Raw genomic sequence first — 6409 nt, 5'->3', positions numbered from 1 at the left:
AGTTCAATACATTGAATGTTGGCATTAATGAGAGGGCTGGCAAGATCTTCTGCCTTTCCACGTAAATTCAAACCGATGTGATCATTGCTTCTGGTGGCTGTTTATGTGCTTACGCAATTATTGTTGCTGATTTTTCGTTATTTAATGACGCTGAACACTGCCATTAGTGTAGAGTGCATATGTATGTTTGTATAGTGGCAACTTGTTTTGATCTTGGGCGCTGTGCCACTGAGGGAAATTTGTATTTAAGTAAATGTAATGCTTTCATTTTACTTTTATTGGGAAAACAACACTACGCGCATTTTCAAGCCCTTCGCGTGACACAGCGGTGGACAAGCGCCGCGCTTAGCGCGCCGATCACCAGTGGCGCTACTGTCGGTGTGACGTCATACAAGTTGCGGAGAAATGGTGCCACAGCTCTGCTCGTCGGAGAACACGGCGGTGCACACGCGCCGCGCTTAGCGCGCCTCTCACCAGTGGCGCTACTGTCGGTGTGACGTCATACCAGCTGCAGAGAAAAGGGGCCCCATTGCAAAATGGTGTTCTCTTTCTTATTCCTGTCAATTATTGTTGACATAAACTTTTGGATGAAAAGCGGAAGTGATGCGGAAATTGAGTGGAGTTTGCAAAGGGGAGTGCCCAGGGTCGAGGAAATGAGGATCATAGGCATGCTTATCAACAAGAAGGGCAATAACACCAACACCATAAAGAAATTAGCCACATATATGCCCAAGTAGAAGGCATATTCATGGGGTTTATTTAGTAGTAAAGGGGTCAAGACTAGAAGAAAGGAATCTCCTGAAAATGTCACAGGCATACGTAACAAGTCGGATCTGCTACGCGACGCCGTACCTAAACATGAACAAGACAGAAATAGAGAAGATAGACAGAATATTGAGGAAATGCGTAAAGCGAGCTCTGGCACTCCCACGCCGACGGAGCGGCTTGAGAAAATAGGAGTTCACAACAGATGGGTTGAGCTGGCAGAGGGGTGAGAATATCCCAATTCGAACGGCTCGGTCAGTCTGAAACGGGCGGAACAATACTCGAATGAGTAGGAATCTGGCCAGAAAGTAGCACGCACGAGATGGTAAACATTCCGCCTGAAATCAGGGCAAAGATACGCCTCCCACCCATGCCGCGAAACATACACCCCGATATTTACAGAGAATGGCGAGAGCATAGGACTAAGGCCTGCGAGAGGAAGCTGAGGAATCGACCGGCAGACCAGGTGGCTCATGTTGACACGGCATGCGGACAGCACGAGGCGGCTGTATCCGCGGTTGTCGACAGGGCAGGAGCATTAATGGTAGCGGCTTCGAGCCGCACGAGAGAAACCAGCGTGGCGGAAGAGCTGGCGATAGCGCTCGCTTGCGTCGGTACCAAGGCCAAGACTGTATCGTTCGTTGTGTCGTCCAAGTAACCGCCGAGACCAGTTCCGAGCAAACGAAAGCCGCCTCAGCGTTTATTAGCGCTCGTTTTATGCAGGCTCCGGGAAAGGGCACACAGGTGGCGAGCATGCGCCGATGATGCTGCACGCAGGCTCGCATCGCTTATCTACACGATACACACACAAGTGGCGAGCATGCGCCGATGATGCTGCAGGCAGGCTCGCGTCGCTTATCTACACGATACATCTTCCTTTGCTTGCACAGAAAAAGAACAATCTAAACTCCTTTGAAATTGTGACAGAAAACAATCACAGTCACAGTTCAGTTCACACTCACAACAAAACAGTTCTGGAGGTTCGAAGTTTCCTCACGGAACCTGCATAAAGTTGTCACCATATCCTCGCAAACTGCGGACCATTGTCCGTGCAGACTTCAATAGGCAGTCCATACCGCGCGAACACTGCGCTGAGTTTATTCACAACTGTGGCCGTCGTTGCGTTGCATAGCAGTTCTACCTCTGGAAAGTTGGATAGCGCATCAAAAACGCAAAGGTACGATTTTCCAGCCCACTGAAAAATATCGACACCCACTCGGTACCGCGTAATTCCGTCTCCTCAACGGTAGGGTCCCGCAACTTCTTTCTCGTCACTGGTCGACTCTCAGCGGATTAAACGGCGATTGTTACCGAGAGATGTGTCTGAACGCGACCTAAAGGTAACATAATCTCACTAAAGGCAGGAAACGATTATGTTGAAAATAATGAAATAGTGTTAGCGTTGTCATACTGTTGTTTCGTGGCTGTGTTCACAGCTGGTTTTGTGGCTATTAAGAATTAAAAACATCGCATAATGCAACCTAAAGGGAAACACCCCTCAGGAAAAATATTAGTAGCTTATTTTAATGTTGCAATTGAAAAAAAAAATTCATAAAAAGTTTACAAGCACAGGATTCGAACATATTTTCTATTCGCTAAGTGGTCAGGTAAGTAATGTTAATCCATTGCGCCACTGAGGGAACGAGTATGGCAGGCTTTAAATGCGCTCTTATTCATTTTTACAATATTTCCGCTATCTGTCACCAGGTGACGCTGCTAAGAGGACCCTACCGTTGAGAGAACGGAATCACGCCTCGGTACCAGGCATGTTCAGGCACTGGGCGGTCCAAAATTGGTTCACTTTGTTGTCGGTAGGCGTACTTCTGACACACTGCGCATCTCTTGATGAGGGCTTCAATGTCCGCATTAATACCAGGCCAAAACATCAACTTACGCGCTCGTGATTTGCATTTATTTATCCCCAAGTGGCCTTCATGAATTCTTCGAAGTAGCTCAGGGCGCATGGTTGACGGTATAATAGCCTTGCACCCCTTAAGCAACACGCCACTCACGACGACTAGTTCGCTTTCAAAGGGCTTCAGTGTTCCCTGGACTGGACGATTGTTTGCCAAACAATGAATGACTTGACTCAAGTAATCGTCCTTGCTAGTTTCTTCTGCCAAACGCTTCAACGTTGCCTCGCTGACGAGTGATGAAAGAACACTTACAGCATGAACTTCCACGTCGTCGTCGGTGCTTTCTTTCTCTGGGTCTTCAACGGATGCACGAGACAGCATGTCTGCGACCACCAAGCATTTCCCTGGAACAAATTGGAGCTTGTAGTGGTATCTAAGCAAACGAAGAAAAAATCGCTGCAGTCTGGGCGGCATTTCTCCAATCGGCTTTTCAGATATTGCTATTAAGGGACGGTGATCTGTCTCGAGGATAACCTTGCGTCCGTACACAAAATGATGAAACTTTTCGCACCCGAAGACGACAGCCATATCCTCTTTTTCTATCTGAGAGTATCTCCGCTCCGATTCGGTTAGGACCCGTGATGCATAAGCAATGGGCTTCCACAAACCCTCGTAACGCTGCCAGAGAGCCGAGCCTATTCCATTTTGCGAAGCATCGGATGTTATCTTCGTGATCCTTTTAGGATCGAAGATCGGCAGCACAGGATCTTTGCTCAGACTATCACAGATCAGTTTCCATTCTTTAGCGTGGTTTTCCGTCCACTCAAAGACCCGATCCCTCTTTATCAAGTCGCGAAGCAACGTCGTTCGCTCTGTAATTGATGGCAGGAACTTCGACAAGTAGTTTACAACACCGAGCATGCGTTGCACTGCTTGCTTGTCAGCCGGTGGCGGCATATTTAGCAGAGATCTGACAAAGGCAGGATTTGGGCGTATGCCGTCTTCCGCAATAACGTCACCAAGAAAAAAAAATCTTGCGCACGCCAATGCTGCATTTGTCTGCATTGAATGTCAAGCCAGCTTTCTGTGCCGCTTCTAGTACCGCTCGTAACCTCTCGTCGTGCTCTTTCCTTGTGACACCCCACACGATAACGTCATCAACGTACACTCGCACTCCTGGCAGTGTCTCGAAGATTTCACTAAGAGCCTTTTCAAACACTTCTGGGGCGGAGGCTATACCGAAGGGTAGCCTCAAGAAGCAGTAACGGCCAAAGGGAGTCGCGAACGTACATATCCTTGACGTTTCATCATGCAACGATATTTGGTTAAATCCAGAGTTGGCGTCAAGGCGGGTAAAAATTCGTGCTCCAGCTAGTTCAGATTCAATATCTTCTCTACGCGGCATCTCGTAGTGCTCGCGCTTTAGACTGTCGTTAATTTTCCTCGGATCCATGCACAATCTTAGTTTGCCGTCCTTTTTTCTGACAATAACCAGAGGACTTACCCAGTCTGTCGGCTGGTCTTGCTTGGCTATAATGCCGGCCTTGACCATGCGGGCAAGTTCTTCGCGCAGAGGCTCCCGCGAAGAAAGGGGCACCCGGCGGGCTGTCTGGACGACTGGGACAGCGTCCTCTCGAAGAACCATGCGGTATGGTCGCTGAATACATCCAGTCCCCGAAAAAAGCTGCCGAAATTGCTGAACAACTTCCTCGCTGCTGCTTACTCCGACGTCGTTTACGGTGCGCGAGAACAGTTCAAGTAGTTCGCTCGATCGCAGTCCAAGTATGGCCTGTCGTTCCCTCTTCACGACGAAAAAATCAATCTCGGCCTTCTTTCTTCCGACAGTCACCGTGGTAGTTATGACGCCATGGTGCTTGATGACTCCTCCGTTGTAAGCTCGCAGGATACAGTTGCTTCTAGTCAAGGGTATTTGCGGCTGCAGCTTTTTGTAGATTGAGAATGGCAAGAGGTTGGCTTGCGATCCCGTGTCGACTTTCAAGGTTAGTGTCGTGTCCGCAATTTGAGCCTGGACCATCCAGTCACGGTCACGCGCTCTTCCAACGCTGTTGACAGATACGTCAAGGATGTCAAATTCAGCATCGCTGTCGTCGGCGCTCTTCAATTCCCGAACGTGTCGATGAACTTTGTAACGTGCAGCAAAACGGTTCTGCCCTTGGCATTTCCTGCAAGTTTTGCCAAAAGCAGGACAGCTTCGCGGACCATGTGTACGCCCACACCTGCGGCACTTGAACGTTGCGGGCTGTTCGTCGCGCAGCAGCAGCTGCTGCTGCTGCTGCTGCTCCTGTCGTTTGACAGCCTGAATCTGTGTTCTCGAGACCAGATTTCGTTTTGCGCGGCAGTCATTTCCGCAGCCCTGCATACTTCTTCCGCTTTAGCCAAGGTCAACTTCTTATCCTGCAGCAGCTTTTGTCTTACTTTATCATCATTCGTTCCAAAAACTATCTGGTCACGTATGAACGACTCTGCCATAGTTCCAAAGTTGCAGGAGCGAGACATCTTCCTAAGCTCTCTGACAAACTGTTCTACGGGCTCACCTTGAGCTTGTACGCGTTGTCGAAACAGGTAGCGCTCATGCACTTCATTTAGCTGCTCTTCGCAGTAGGTGTCAAACTTGGCGATCACAGTCGCGTAACTTTCCCGGCTCTCTTCGTCACTGAAGGTGAAGTTGTTGTAAATTTCTAGTGCTTCGTCGCCTGCCACAGTTAGCAGTAAAGCAACCTTCGCGGCATCCTTTCGAGGTTGATTGCTGGGCTCGGAAGCAGCCAAGAAAAATTCAAACTTTTGTTTGAAAAGTTTCCATTGCTTACTGATCTCTCCGATGAAGTGCAGCGGCTCGGGTGGCTTGACAAGTTCCATGCTTCTTTACCGTGGATGAGCTTCGTGGCCGTGGCTTCCAACCACTTCTGACACCATGTATCGTTCGTTGTGTCGTCCAAGTAACCGCGGAGACCAGTTCCGAGCAAACGAAAGCCGCCTCAGCGTTTATTAGCGCTCGTTTTATGCAGGCTCCGGGAAAGGGCACACAAGTGGCGAGCATGCGCCGATGATGCTGCACGCAGGCTCGCATCGCTTATCTACACGATACACACACAAGTGGCGAGCATGCGCCGATGATGCTGCAGGCAGGCTCGCGTCGCTTATCTACACGATACAAAGACAATTTTAGGTGACAGCAAAAATGCAGCGAGGAACTTTGGGAAAGGAAGAATCTCGGAAGAGGCCGAACACGTCCTCGAGGCGAGGCCGATAGAACGTAATATAGAAATAATATGGATTCCAGCGCACCTGTTTATTGCACGAAATGAGGCTGCACACGAGCTTGCCCGAGCTCTCCATCACCGGGCGGCTGTAGAGGAGCCTTCTCGCATAGACATGAAAGATAGCTTGACTTCATACGAGCAGGAGGCTCTATTCTCGCCCCTACCGTTCCCTCGGAAACGAGGAGGCAATTGCATGGAGAAGACTACAAGGGGGAAATCATATAAGCCCCTTCTGGGTACGTTCCTGGCTGTCGGCCAGGAACGTCGGAGCAGGGTTATCGCTATCATGCTGATCTTTGCGATAGCCTTGAGTGTTGGAGGTAAACGTGCGAGCTAGCTGACGGCATTCCTGGGCCTTCAGTACTATATCGGACAAAGCACTGTACTCAGAGGCATCTGGATGGTGTGGCAAAATTTTGTCCAGAGCACAAGATGGTTCGCGGCCGTATAAGAGAAAGAAGGTCGAAAAACCAGTTGTTGCTTGGGTGGCAGTGTTGTACGCGAATG

At 49.4% G+C, this 6409-nt stretch overlaps 1 long non-coding RNA gene across 1 annotated transcript; it reads right to left on the bottom strand.

Annotated features, from left to right (window-relative positions):
• Window positions 1-2742: 2742 nt before the first annotated feature.
• On the bottom strand, window positions 2743-4383 carry LOC146181518 (uncharacterized). The gene is made up of 2 exons (XR_014700215.1): window positions 4126-4383; window positions 2743-3025 (listed from the first exon to the last, which is right to left on the bottom strand). It is a non-coding gene; the product is annotated as an uncharacterized LOC146181518 (long non-coding RNA).
• Window positions 4384-6409: the final 2026 nt, after the last annotated feature.

This window comes from Amblyomma maculatum, chromosome 8 (assembly GCF_055883805.1).
Source record: "Amblyomma maculatum isolate TAMU_Amacu chromosome 8, ASM5588380v1, whole genome shotgun sequence".
In the NCBI taxonomy this organism is placed as follows: domain Eukaryota; kingdom Metazoa; phylum Arthropoda; class Arachnida; order Ixodida; family Ixodidae; genus Amblyomma; species Amblyomma maculatum.
Note: the sequence above shows the minus strand (reverse complement) of the source record. Positions and strands in the feature narration are given on the sequence as shown.